The sequence below is a fragment of the Paramisgurnus dabryanus genome, chromosome 13 (assembly GCF_030506205.2).
Source record: "Paramisgurnus dabryanus chromosome 13, PD_genome_1.1, whole genome shotgun sequence".
Classification (NCBI taxonomy): Eukaryota; Metazoa; Chordata; class Actinopteri; order Cypriniformes; family Cobitidae; genus Paramisgurnus; species Paramisgurnus dabryanus.
In genome coordinates, this window is record NC_133349.1 from 7,964,339 (window position 1) to 7,979,223 (window position 14,885).

Here is a 14,885-nt window from a genome sequence, read left to right on the forward strand (position 1 = left end):
TTTCTTTGATGAACGGCATACGTAAAACTTTTAAAGTACCGGATGTTTGAATAAAGTAAGAGAAGAAGTTCATCAGAAACTTTGATTTCCATAAATAAACGCTGCTGCTTTCTCCATAGCCCACCTCCCTATCCTGCCCATGCATCCATTGCACTGTTTCTGTCTGTCTATCCCTGTGTGACTTTGCCCTTACTGTCAGGACAAATCCCTGGCTTCTCCCATCAGATGGCATATAGCCTAACACATCGATTTGGATGTGGCCCTTAACAAGCTTTCCTCCAAAGCATGGCCCATGCATGATAAAGAGACTTAACAGCAGTACATGCAAAAGTATGTATTCTGCTTGCAGATGTTGCAGTCTCTTAAAGTGTACTGTAATTGTTTGCAGATCTTTATATTTCATCCATCTCATCCTATCCTATCAAACACACAACCTGTGTCAAGGTTTTGCATTGACTTAAAGACAAAAAGTAAATTCTTTTGAGGAGATCCACAGAAACATAATTCATTTACAGTTTAAACCGAGGCTTTACAAGGAAACTGCATCAGGAAATAGGGCTGCATTTTCAACCTCCATCTTAAACATTAATTGCTTTGTGTTGTAAATGTAGTTAAGACTCAACTAAAACTATTCCTCTCCAATGCCAAACTTAATTCTTTTGCAGTCTTGCTGCATATATATGGGAAGTTTGTATAAAGTATTAAACATTATAAAAATCCCTTAGACGTAAGACTTTCCCAATAAGTCAACTGAAATATGCATTTGTTATATCATTCAAGACTTCGACTCCAAATCAATTCGTTTTAATTTGTGAATAATGACTGTGTAATACATTGCACGACCACAGATATGGTGGCCATGTATGGATATCCTGCGTGAACACGAGCCGACATCCATTCGAGAGCACCCTGGGCTTCATGGGCAGCTCCCAGTTTCCTTCCTTAAGCTGTTGCTGCCTGTCCCGTCCTAATGTAGTTTGCTTCCAGTGGCTCATAAATTGGTAATGTAGAGCTCACAGTGGCTTTCGTAGATGTTTGACAGCCATGGTAGATACCTAGGGTATGAAAGTGGCTAGTAGCTGCACATTTGTCACTGATGGACCCAAGAAGAGATAGAAAGTTTGGTACTTTGAAAGCACGGACAGCTGCTCTTAGAGAAATCACTCAGGACATCTCTTGTATCCGGACCATTTGAACGTATAATCTATTTAGCAAAAATATGGATCATGTTTTCTCAGCCTGGCCTCTGTAAATAGTGTAAGTTGAGAAATGGACACTTTGTGTTCCCTGTAAGTAGAGTTTTAGTCTCATACTTCCCTGTTTCTTTACTTTTTTTGTTTGCCACTGCATGCACATATCAAGCATTAGCCTGCTATAGATAAGGTATAAATCTTAGCAGCAGTAATGTGTGTATGTGTGAGTCATTCCGGTTTAGTCCCCACCTCTACATGCTGCAGTCTTGGTCAATTTTCTGAGCTGTAATATCTTTAGCAATGCAATTTAGATGATGTGGTGTTTAAGTTAAGGTGTTCACAAAGCTACAGAGGTACTAGGCTGCCAGTAGCGCTAGATACAAAAGCCTCACTATTTTTTCTATTTTGCTCATATATAGGCTACTTGAGTGAAAAAAACCCGAAAGTGTGAAATCAAATCATGTATATAAGACCCAGGTTATCATATAGACTTGGGATTGGAGTTTTTGTCCTGGGTTAAGTAGCAAAAAACTGGAACACCCTGGAAAGCAACATGCTAGAAACTCATAGACCACCTTATGGACGTCTATCTTGCACAGGGGACCACCACTCAAATTTTTGCAATAGAAGACATCGTGAGCCTTGACATTTCTGACCACATATGCACTGAAAAAAATTATTCATTCAATTTAATCAATTTTTTAAGGTAACTGGTTGCAATCAATTTATTTAAGCTACATTTAAACAAAAAAATTAGAAAGGCAAAACAAAACAAAAAACTTTTGTCTAAATGTAGCTTAAATAAATTAATTGCAGCCACTTACCTTAAAAAAAAATTTATTAAATTGAATGAATATTTTTTTTAGTGTGCGTGATTCTCACGAAATCCAGATTTAGAAGGTGTCAGAATTTTTAAAAAGCCCTTGAAGCCTTTTTTTGCACATACAGTATAAGATTAAGGTCTGAACTTACTTTAACCATTATTTTTAGAGGATTTAAAAAAATTTCCTATAGAATTATTTAAATAATTATCAAAACTTATCATTACTGCAACACGAACATATTACATTAAATATATGCATTTACAAACTCATGTTTCGGTAATGAGAACTAAAAAGTTGTCTAGGTACCATGACAAACAAAATGTCAACTTTTATCAGTTGAGAAAAAATAAGAACTGCTTACTTGGTAGGCATCTTGAGTGTCACAGTCATTTATGTCCCCAACATTTTTTTTTAGTTAGTTCCTTGAGGGCTTAAAAATGGTTGAAAATTGTTGCGGAGGATGAGAAAATTGGCCTTGGACACATTTATATCCCTTTTTTTTTTACAATATATTTATTGTATTTTCAGTTTGCATATCACATCAAGTTATACAATTACTAACATGTCATAACATATACAGGAAACATTTTACACACATATATATATATCCCTTATTATTGTCTCAACATTTACCAATGATCACCAAATTCCACGTTTAGTTTCTTTACTCTAAATGTTTATAGTATAACATGCACTGAAGCTTTTTATTTTTTTATGTTTTTTTTTATTATAAATATTTCCATGTTAAAGAACCCAAATCCAGTCATGGACACGTTGCGGTAATGATAATTTTCCCTTAACTGTGGATAAAACAACAAAATTGGTTTGTATGATGTCATTTCAAATCATGTGCAAATTAGTACATGAAGAGAGATGTTTGTAACTGTATGCTTCCTATTTTGATACTCTTACTCTTGCATTTACTTTTTTTATCAAAATGTTTCATGACACCTCATGAGTCTAATTTCGCGAGAATCACTCATATGCCATTTTTTAGGCAAGCCATCGGTAAATATCCAAGAGAAGAAAGTTGGGCTGCGTACATTCGCGTGATGCATGTATGTGTTGAATAAGTATTAAGTCACGTATGTCGGTTTTAGCATCCTCTGTGCATTTGTTTGATAAGAAGTGCATGTTGATCTTTTTCCCTCTCAGCATCCCTTCCTTGCTGACCTGCTTAATGCAGCTCTAAAATGAAGAGAAAGTGAGGCTAAATGGGTCTGAACGTATAGACAAGTGATCCTGGAAGATGTTAAAGGTATGCGGAAGATGTATAAACTTTGAGAGAAAGTCTCTCAATAAATAAAGACAAATTAAAGTTCTACTCAGTCTAGAGACAAAAAGGAAAGGTGTAGAGATGGATTTGTATGTGTGTCAGAGAGAGAGAGAGAGAGAGAGAGAGAGACGTTTGTAAAGTTGGATAGGATAAAGATGTTATGAGCTGCTCCTAAAATAGACTTTTCTTCGTCATTTTGGTAATCTTTTTACATCCCTTGCAAATCCCTTCACCATTAGAGAATATACATGCCCACAACATTTCAAAGGGGAAATTTTACAAGACTTTTTTAAGATGTTAAATAAATCTTTGGTGTCCCCAGAGTACGTATGTGAAGTTGTAGCTCAAAATAACATATAGGTAATTTATTATAGCAAGTTAAAATTGCCACTTGGTAGGTGTAATCAAACCCCATTTTGGGGTTTGTCCCTTTAAATGCAAATGAGCTGATCTCTGCACTAAATGGCAGTGCTGTGGTTGAATAGTGCATATTAAGGGGCAGTATTATCCCCTTCTGACATCACAAGGGGAGCCAAATTTCAATGACCTATTTTTTCACTTGCTTGCAGAGAATGGTTTACCAAAACTAAGTTACTGGGTTGTTCGTTCACATTTTCTAAGTTGATAGAAGCACTGGGGACCTAATTATAGCACTTAAACATGAAAAACGTCAGATTTTCACGATATGGTCCCCTTAAAGTAATTTGTAAGTTCCTAAAAAAATGTTTATTGTTGTACTTTTTGCTAAAACTAAAAGTAGACCAAACTATAAGCCAAGTCAAGATATTGTGCACTTGAACTACACTCTAAAAACAAATGGTGCTAAATAGCACTACAAGTGGTTCTTGGCTCCTAATCATAGAGGAACCATTGAACCACCTAAAAAAAAACCTATGAAGAACCATACGGTGGTCATATGGCACTTAAAATGGTTCCTCTATGATTACAAGCCAAGAACCACTTTTAGTGCTATTTAGCACCGTTTGTTTTAAGAGTGTATCTATGTATATTTGAACTTTTCAACTTCTGTAAATATTAAAGATATTTTTACCATGTTTTGGGGAAGTTTTTGGTAGTCGATGTTAGGGGTGTAACGGTACGCAAAAATCACGGTTCGGTGCGAACCCCGGTTTTGAAGCCACGGTTCGGTTCATTTTCGGTACAGTAAGGGAGAAATGCAAACATTAAACTGCAGGTTGTTTATTACTTTAAACTTTTTTTACAATTTGTTCACACTTTTTTAAACACTTTATTAAAATATAACAGATAAAATATATATAAAATGAAAAAATTATAAATAAAATACTACTGCAAAGTTATTTTTTACATTATTTTATAACAGAAGGTAACCTTCTCTTAAACTTTTTCTACTAAAACCTTGAACTAACAAATTCAATTCCTGAATACATTTATGAACTATTAGCCTACATTTTTGCCACTAAAAATTTTCTGTTTTGATTTATTTTGGATTGTTTAACTCACAGAATTGAATTGGCTATGTACCATCTCTGTATAAAAATAATATTACTGCTCTATGTGTAACTGCATAGCAAGCAACATGATGATACACTCATTTTGAGATTAGTGAGCTGCATACATAGCCATCTTTGATCTTTTGCACGTTTCTCCTAATCTTTGCTTGTGTTGTCAATGTAAGCTGTGACTTTACTTACGAACCCCTCCGCAGCTGAGTAACAGCTGAGTAAGCCCGGGTTACAGCTCTTCTCTGTCCCGACCAGCTGATCGCATTGTGACAATGATATGATTGACGTGATATGCAGATGAAAAATCTGATCACGCATTCCTTATTCTTGCTGTCACAGAAAGTGCGTCTCATGAATGCGTAGCAACGAAAGACGTGCATCCTCTCACGCACTTTTGAAAGAACAAAGCAGCGCGTTGACACGCGTTTAACATGCGCTTTTAGATACGACACGTAAACGTTTACATCAATAATCAAACGGATATACAACTAAGTAAATAAAAATCTTTCTGCGGGCCGAATTATGTTATATGTTTGACAGAAGACTTGCGCTGAACGCGGAGACTTCCGCCACTTAATATGTTCGTGCGGAAACGCACGTATTATGTTCCGCACAGGCGCACACAAAATGCATTCGGCCTTTCGGTGCACGTGCGCACCGTGCCGAAAGCCCTGAACCGAAACGGTCCGGTTCGAATACACGTACCGTTACACCCCTAGTCGATGTATTTGTGACAGTAAATGTGGGAAAGATTTGAACCAGCATCTTCTGCTTGAGCACCATAACTCAACATATTAAATTCCTTAACTTTATTATAAGGCCTTTTGTTTATAGTGCTAAGTCATGTCAATGACAGAGACAAGGAGGTAATACAGGATGCATTTACATTTTCACCTGGTTTAGACAACAGACAAACTGACTACTGATAATGGCATGCTGGTCTTTATAAACAAACCAATTAAAAGTGTTTAACTTGTTCTCTAATTTTGTAATTAGCTTTGTAAGTCTCACTTTATCGTTCCCTCTCATGCATCAGTTTTGAGCAGCACTCATAGGGCTTGCATATGTTGAATATGGGGTGCATTTACATGGCTCATGTCTCTATCGATACAGTGATGGGAGGGTGGTACAGGGCAGAGCAGTCTAGGATCCTCATCAGGGACATTGCTGGGTCACTCTCTCTTCAAAGGGAGATGAAAGTGGGTCAGGACTGGGGGAAGAGATGAGAGGAGAAGGAAAGAAATCAGGAGCAACATGAGAATATGCCACACAGTTTTATTTTAGTCTGTTGCGTTAATGTAAATGAGTCAAACTGGTATAGTGTTTATTCAGTGATGTTACATGGCTCGTCGGAAAACTTGGTTGATCTCAGTGTTGAGCAGTTAAATATTTTGGTTTCACGGCCACTATTTTACTGTTCATTTTCCATAACGAACGACTTGGATATTTTTAGGTATCTCATATCACTTGCTTTTGCTTTTGTAAATCAAGAATTGAAAACATCACCTGGAAGAACAAGAAACTGCTAAGAAACACAGAAGAAATAGCGTGTTTGTTAAATAGGCCCAAAATAGTCTGGCTATAAGTAGCCCACTTCTAGACAAAATAAATCAAAATTTGCTTACATGATGTTTTTGCAAAAAACTTGTAAGATGTATGATATACAGCAAATACAAGGTATTGGTTCCATTTATTTATTGTTTATATTCATTTATTTTGGGGCTATGATTATATAGGCTATGACGTCTATAAAATTTTTACAGACAGCCCAAATTTTGCAGTTTTTTAGCCTACACTGTAGGGATGGGATGGTATTAAAAATTCATATCATGATAGTGACCAAAGTTATCACGGTTATCAATATTATCATGGTTTTGTTAAAATTAGATGGAAATGTTCAAAAAGAACTGATACACACACTGAAAAGATTTTAAAAAGTTTTATTTTTGAAAATCAAAATTTTATATTTCATGTCCCTGAAATTATTTCTGTTGTAAAAAATTAAATAAATCTGTCTAATAAGTTTACTGTGAATGAATACAATACGTTATCCCTTAAATCCCATCTTGTGCAAAAACTGTTGCATGTGCGCGCCTGCGTCAAACTGATTCTGGCTGGACATAAATTGGCCGCGAGTTTTTTAAAATCAATTTTAAACGATAATACTAACCGTCAGGACATTTTATCGTGGTTTATCGTGAAACCGGTAATCGTCTCATCCCTACTACACTGTAAAAAGTTAAAGCTGCTCTACGTAAAAAAGTGAGTTCAAATGGTTTCACCTAAACATTTTTTTTCAACTTTAATTTTTTACATTTAAAGTGACATAAATGTTTAACTTTTAAAATTAAACTTTTTCCTATAAATTGTAGGCCATTGAAGTCATTCTTTTTAAGTTGATCCAACTTGTACTTTTTACAGTGTAGAAGACATCTGGGCTGTGTTTGGACGGCTATTGGACGTCTTTTAAATGCAAAAATTGCTTGCTTGGAGGGCTGGTTGAGAGAGAACTTAAAAATAGAGGAAAAAATCCCATTTTGTTGCTAAATATGCTAGCTAACCAGTTTAGTGAACATGACATGTATTTCAGATTAGTAATATAAAAGAATATGTAACAATGTTTAACTTAGTTTACTTGGTTTGTACGTTTTATTGTTTTCAACATTCTAATGTACTATTTTGTTTATTGAAGGCTAGGAACTAGGGATGCATAACGATTAATCGTGATTAATCTATAACAGAATAAGTTTTTGTTTACATCGTATATGTGTGTGTACTGTGTATAAAAACTTTGTATAGATAAATGCACACACATACATGTATATATTTAAGAAATGTTTACGTGTGTATATACATTTGTATATTTATGTATAATTTATAATAAATATAAATACTTAATATTTAAATATTTATCTAAAAATTATACATGCATATGTGCATATTTATATATACATAATCATTATACACAGTACACACACATATATGATGTAAACAAAAACTTTTATTCTGCTATAGATTAATCACGATTAATTGTTATGCATCCCTACTAGGAACTGTACACTCTCAAAAAAAAGGTACAAGAAGGTACAAATGTTGTCACTGGAGCAGTACCTTTTTAAAAAGTACACTTTTGTACCAAAACTGTGCATACTGGCACCTCAAAGGTATACACTGGTACCTTAGAGCAGTGGTTCTCAAACTCTTTTAAAAGTTTTATCACATTTTATAAAATACATTAATTTATCATGAATTCTGTGTAATTAAACCTAAAAAAAGGCAACTAACCACCAGCACTACTTTGTATAATTTTATATGTTTTGTCTAATTAAAATGTTATGTTTTAAAGAAAATTTGTCATGCATTTTCTTTGGGGGGGCAAAGGAATGCACCGTACACAAGGGGGGCTGCACGCTGAAAAAGTTTGAGACCACTGCCTTAGAGGTACCTCAAAAGTACATATCTGTACCAAAATGGTACACACTAGGACTTTTTTTAAAAGGTATTGTCCCAGTGACAACTTTTGAACCTTTTTTCTGAGAGTGTAAGGCAGTGGTTCTCAAACTTTCCCTTTGTGTAGGGTGCATCCCTTAAAAATTAATAAAATTAAACTCAAAACACATATAATAATACAATGTGGTTAGTAGCCTTATTTTTCTAAGTTTAAATTGCACAGATGTTATAAGGAATTCATGTATTTTTAAAAATGTCATACAACTATGGCCCCCTGGCACCATCTCACACTCTCCAGTTTGAGAACCAGGTAATATGTAAGTCCTATGGGGTTTGCATAGACTTCAGAATAGAAATTTGAGATCAAAGAAGGTAAGGAATGGATGTTGCAAATCTCTCGCTACAGTGATTCAGGATCTCTGAAAAACCCAGACTGCAAGTGCTAGGTTACAGAAAGCAATTGTTGATACTCATCGTGCAGGTGACCTACCTATGCATCTGGATCATCCTAAGTAAAACTTTCCTACATAAATCAGTGACTTGAAGTTGAATAAAACAAATGATTTTATTAGCAAGCTGCCCTACCTGTCAGTCAGATCAATTAAATGCAATAGGCCATCTGTCTGTACACATGCATGCATGCATCATGCAGAACAGTTTTTGTCGAACATGTATTTCAGTCTTAAAGCCCATGGTTAATAGACAGTATGCATCCATGTAAAAGGCCCAGTTGTCACCATAGGAGTTGGACACTGACTGTGACAGCCAAAGTGCCTGCCTGCATGCCTGCACACACCCCTATGCCAGGCTTCATGACTGCTCTAAGCTGGCACAGCAAGAATTAAATAGCCAGAGCTTCTAGAGATTATGCCTGGCTTAACAGAAGCTTAATCACATCGTATGTGCAGTATAGGAGGAATGGGACGGGTAAAGAGCAGAGAAGGAGAGGTGGCATTAGATGTCTATGTGGACTGAAGTTTGAGAATTGCTGTCTTGACAGTATAAATATTAGGAGTAGAGGTCATTTGTTAGTCTCACGAACCTTGTGAATTTAAAAGCAATGCACTAGAAAAAACAAGTTCAATTTTCAGTTTTTAAGTGGTAGTGTTTGTAACCATGAGCCCCATTCACTTCCATAGTATTCTTTTTCCTACTATGGAAGTGAATGGGGCTTATGATCGGTTACAACATTCCTTAAAATATCTTTATTCGTGTTCATCAGAACAAAGAAATGTATACAGGTTTGTAACAACATGAGAATGAATAAATAATGACAGAATTTTCATTTTTGTGTATTTGCATTAACTGTTGCTCAAAATTTAATAACACTGCAGCATTTTGTGTATAGATATAAATATTGTCTTTAAGTTAACTACTAGAGGATAAACAAAATAATGCTCGTTGTATTTCGATACTAAATGTGGGATTTCGACTATTAAACATCGGGATTATATTTGCATGCATAGACTGGTCATTATTTGACCACTTTTGGCTGAGTGGTTGTATATAGTAAATATAGTCTGTGACTGACATTGATAGGCTTGTCTAGGAGGGCAAAAAATGGTACTTTAAAGTTTTAAAAAAACTTTTTGTGAGGTAAAAATGTTTGAACATGACTCAAATGCAGAGACTTAAATTCTAGTTGTTTATTTTGTGTAAACCTTTTGACCAAATAGAAAACAGGCCATATGGAGTGATGACTTTTGTAGTGTGATTGATTGTTTGGCTTTATGTCTTTTGTTCATTTGTTTAATTTAGCCAAAACATGGGTGTAACATATACAACAGCTATAGAAGGAGATGCCAATACGAAAGCGACACAATTTCTTTTTTGCATCCCAATTGGCTGATTACATGTGAAATGTAAACAAATGCTTGGACATTGCTTTCTCAGAAATAAATTTTATGTAGCGCATGCTTTGTAATGTGGAGATATATTTGACCTGTGTTTTAGATTGATTTTTTTCTAATGGGTTTGTCCTTAGGCAAATCCGGTGGCCCTAGTTTATTCCAGTCCTGCTGTTTGGTCACATGTTCAACAACTCTTGAAGTGCAGAGTTGGTATTGTTAGTTTTTGTTAACTGCGATTACTACAATAAATGTGAGCTGTAATACTAGTTACAATAGTTTGGCATGTTATGCTTAGTTTAAAGATCAGAAAATTTGAGTCTGTCTTTTCGTCTGATCCCAGGTCTGGTATTTTTGTGCATGTTACTTTAAATGTTGTTGCAGAACCTTGCAAATATTTTGCATATTTTTGGACTTTACATGCAAACCATTTGAGGTTTAAAATAACTAGATGTATTGATCCGTTTCAACTATCACATTTGTTTATGTTCCCAATCAACAAAATATGCTGTAGGACATTTTTGCCATGCATTTTATATTTTCAGAAAAGTTTTTTGTGTGTTTGAAACAAATGCCCATTTGCAAAAAAATAAATAAAAAAATAAATAGGTATATCAGCCTATGATACTGTGCTGTGACTATTTATAGATGATTTTGAAGCAAGGAAGGTTGAAAAAGTGTGACAAAACAATCCAAACTACCCTTGATTTACTGATTCACAAAGTGCTAAGCAGTTCTCCTCCACAGTGATGCTGTCTCCCTTCATGCAGTGATCTGTTTGACCACTAGAGGCAGCAAAGGAAGGATCACCAGAAACTTCACAATTATCCCAGCCCTATGCATGCTTTTTTCTTTTAAATCCTGGTAAAGTCCAATTTAGTGTAGGGTGTATTTAAAACAAACGTTTTGTTTCTTCTTTTGTGTTTTGTTTCTAAATGTAAAATTACTAAACTGCTTATTTTGATGTCACCTCAAGACTACCACTGGCACCTGCAGAAAGGACCTGTGAGTTATAAACTTTTAAGAAATTAATTTATTATTGTCCATGCCTTAAGATTAATATTACCCTTACACATTAAATAAAGCAGTATACCTTATATAGTAGTATACTAGAGTAATCACAGTAATTTTAGCATATTGATTAAGCATATAAACAGGACACGGATATGGCCTGTTGTTTCTATCATTGACTGTCTATGTAACTGTTAGATGTGTGGTTTTCAGGTGAAAGGTCACGGCGAGGAAGGGAGGGCAGGGTGGGGGGAGGCTCATCAGGGATTAACAGTGGGGATTCTCCTGCATCTCTGTCTACGAAAGGGTTAGGCATAAGTGCATTGACACGTGTGGACCGATACTGTGTTGCGTTGTGTCTTCTTCATCGTTTGTGTATTATTACATTACATTTACCTTATAATTTACCATTCTCTTATGTTTACATCCTGTAAATGGGTCTTTTGAATTTAATTGAATAATCACTTAACTTGTATTATTATTATTATTATTTTAAATGGTGTTTCCTTGTTACTGTTATTTTTACTTGAACTGTGCATATATTAGAAATACTGCTAAAATTAGTATCATGTGATATAACTTTTCCTAGCGTTTAGTCAACAAGCGTGCCTTTGTTTTAGTCAATATTACACCAAAGTAATGACAAAATCACCCTGTATTGTTTTGCAACAAGTGAAGTCACCTAATTTCTAAAAATAATTTTAATACCATGTGACAGCACTGGCAGTGATTTAATAGAGTGATTTTGAAACGCTTGTGCCATTGTACCAGCTGCTATTAAGTTGTTGGACAGCTTTAAGGTTCATGTCTTGTCCAAGCATAGCACCTCATGCAACCTATTTATGGATGAAAGCTCAAACTTCTGTAATGGTAAACTTGATCCGACTCCCTCTTCTTGGCAGAACTTCCATGGCTGTAGCAACATTGGGCCATTTTTGTCACAGGTAACTAAGTGCAAAAAAGTCACATGTTGTGTTTGGAAACATGTTTTTGTAGTTACAGCTTAATATACTATGCATGCGCTTATTTGCATGATTTACATTAAAAAGTCTAGCTTTTATACAACTGGTTGAATAAGTTGGATAAAAACTAGATTTAATTTCTACATTGTAAAAAATTGCTGTAGTTATGCAGCTGTTTGCCAGTAACTTTACTGCAGATTTAAATTTATGTTATTTACTGGCAACAGTTTTTTTTTCTTTAGTTAAATGAACATTAACATGTCTTTGTCTTTACAGAATAAAACTATTAAATAACAGCATCATGCAAAGCATTCTGGGAACCAGAAATCCTCATCAATCTTTTTTTGTTTTTTTCCTTCAGATTTGGTTCCCAGAATGCTTTGCATGAGGGTGTTATGTTAGTTTTATTCTGTAAAGATAAATACTTGTTCATATTTAATGCTCAATTAACTTTAAAAAAATGTTGCCAGTAAATCAAATAAATTTTAATCTACAGTAAGTTACTGGCAAACTGCTGAATTTCTAACAAAATGTTTTACAGTGTATTCTTAATTTCTATTAACAAAGAGATCTAGGTGTCCTGAATAAAATGTACAAGTTTTCTGTTTGTTTAACGCAACTTTAACTGGCATCTTTTTAGACAAAATATAAAGTGCATAGCTAGATGCCCTGGTCCCCACCTGTTTTAAGTGTCAGTTCCATAAATGGCCTTTTTTGTTATACTGCACTTGGATATAAGGAATAGATGCGGTCCAAAGAAAGCACACACTTTAGATGGCTATTTTAAATATTTAGGGACTAAGAGGTCAAACATCACCCCTTAGCTTTACTTAGTTGTAAATATGTCACTGTTGGCAGACGAGCGGGTTGCCAATGGGAAGCGTTTACTGGAAGGGCTATGATGTATATCTGGCCATTCTGCCTGTCGATAAGGAGGTTGAAAATAAAGCAGTGAAGAGTATATGATTTGTTTTGGCCAGCATGCTGTCCTCATGTTCTGCTTCTATTTGTTTCCTTATTTAACTTTCATGTGTTCAAACAGACACATGTAACTCTGTAATGCACACTTTAAAATGGAGAAAAAACATCTCTGGCGTGTGCAGAGCTGAAACACAACCCCGGCAATCTCCCCGCAGTGTAATTGTAATTCGCTGCTGTGTTACCCCACCGTTCCTTTTGCGCTTGCTAGCTTCTTCAGTGAAGTTCGACTACCATATCTTCCCACTGCATCATGTTTACCTAGCAACACGCATCACCCGCTGCCGGCCCTCCCATTGGTCATTTCAAAACGCACCCGGGACCAATGGCAGGGCTGTTACCATGGTACAATGTGTAGTTGCCGGGTGGAATTTTGCTGCAAGGCACGTGAGTCCCGGAATCTTCGCCTTGCGTTTTTAATCTCGGGTGTCTGGAAGCTTTGCAAAGGTGATTTATTGGAACCGAGTCACATTTCCTCTCAAGAAGCAGCTCACTTATACACGTAGACGTTTATCTGTACCTTTATGCTTTACAAACTAAATAATATAATAATGTGACATAAGGGGGCTGCCGCAGCTGTCACAGGGGCGCGCGCTGCTGTAGCTGTGGAGAGAAAGGAGCAAAGTTGAATTGTCTTTAAGTTTCAGCTTGTTGTATTTGAATATATTTGCTATCAAAATATGATTTTTTTATATTTTGTATAAAATTGTCCAGTTTAATAAGCAAATTACATAAAATAATATTATCACATATATGTCTCCCAAAATCATTTAAAAAATCTGTTTTGTGCTAGTAAATATAATTTTTGTTGATTTTAGTTTTCTGTTGTTTAGTGCGTTGGAGTATCTGTCATTATGTTGTAACCCTTTAACACCTTTGGTCTTTGAACTAGTGTTAATTTTTTAGGATTGTTTATATAAATAAAACAGATTTATATGTGATTCCTAAATGGTTAAGGTTATTTGTTGCCTAATTGTTTTTTAAGATTAGAAAGATTAGACGTTTTCACTGCCTAAAACTAGTCATATCGATCGGAAAAGAAAAGCAAAAGAAAGCTACGTGTAAAGATGCATATAAACGGACATTTGTGGAGTCATGAAGGATGAATGACGACATGGTTAACCTCGTTTTGCACCACCATCAACTCCCTCCCCTTATTCTCTTTTTGGGGAGAACAGAGCTAAATTATATACCAGCACGCATCAAGATTTTTAAAATGCTTCTTAATTGTAGCAATGGTGAAAATAAACTTGGATAAATTATTGTAATGGTTTAATGATGCTTCAAAGTTTTATCCCCATAAACACGCAACCCAAACTGAAACTGTAAATACAGTAACCCAAACAGTGCGAAGTTGCTATAATATACGGTAAACATGTTCACTTAAATGTAATCATTAAAATGTGATTCTTGGTGTAATGATTTGAACTCGACTGCTTTGAGGGCAGCAACTTGTCACAAGTTATGCAAGCTGTCACCAGAGCCTTTACTGACACGGTTTATGTAATAATATGTGTATAGATGTGAAATAATGTAATTATGTTTCATGTAATAATCTGAGAACATGAGTTATGGTAACATGTTTTAAGAAGACAAACTACAAATGCACTGTATGTATGTTATTTCTTATTTTTATGTTTATATATATATAATATAGAACCAAGTGCTTAGATTGAAAGTTTAATAACACCTATGCGTTAAAGTTTCAATAAGGCATGCGTTAATTGAAACGTGAATGATCACTTAAAGTTTGCCTCATTGCAACACTTCTCAACCTCCCGTTTAAGGGCGCGATGACAATTCCCCGCTCTCAACTTTTCTCTGTTGTCTATCCCTCCTCCCCCTCCGTATCAATCTACC

The 14,885-nt window shown here is 35.3% G+C and overlaps 1 protein-coding gene across 1 annotated transcript in view; it reads left to right on the forward strand.

The window, feature by feature from the left end:
- dyrk1b (dual-specificity tyrosine-(Y)-phosphorylation regulated kinase 1B) overlaps window positions 1–14,885 on the forward strand; it is a 42,268-nt gene that overhangs the window by 2,937 nt on the left and 24,446 nt on the right. The window lies entirely within an intron of this gene.